We start from the raw sequence: 706 nt of genomic DNA on the forward strand, positions 1-706 counted from the left end.
CTCACGCATTACATTTTCACGAATCCCGTGCCATGGAAATTTTTGATAAGATCCGACAGGTCCTGCGCTTTCTGGTTGAGTGCCTATCACCATGGATTGCGATGGGAGGACGGGATGGTCCCGTACAGCGAGGCGAAACGCCTGATCACGACGGCTGTATTTGAAGATGATGCTATCGTGTACGTCAAGGGACGCGAGAAACGAACGTGGCTATGGAACCTGCTTCTGGACGATGAACGAGAACGCATGCACATCGAGACCTTGGACGCAGTGTGCGAAGACATGAAATCGTTGGCTACTCTGGATGTTGCTAATACTATGCGACAACATATTAAGAATTGCGTGTTACAAAATGTATTTAAAATATATAACTGGTGGTTGCAAGAGAATTTTTTAAATAAAAATACGTTAACGTATTGATTACATATTTCTTTTTTCCCTTCCTACATGTATATGTATGAACGTGTATGTATGTATGTACGAACGTGTATGTATAAACGTGTACGTACGAACGTGTACGTATTAACGTGTACGTACGAACGTGTACGTATAAACGTGTACGTACGAACGTGTACGTATTAATGTGTGTGTGTATGTGTGTATGTACAAACGTGACATGTCCGATCTGACAGTGCATATATGCAATGTATATAGATAGTGTATAAAGCTTTTTTCGTTCAATCGCAAGTTTCGATTACGAGCGTTA

The sequence above is a fragment of the Trachymyrmex cornetzi genome, unplaced genomic scaffold, assembly GCF_001594075.2.
Source record: "Trachymyrmex cornetzi isolate Tcor2-1 unplaced genomic scaffold, Tcor1.1 scaffold711, whole genome shotgun sequence".
NCBI lineage: Eukaryota > Metazoa > Arthropoda > Insecta > Hymenoptera > Formicidae > Trachymyrmex > Trachymyrmex cornetzi.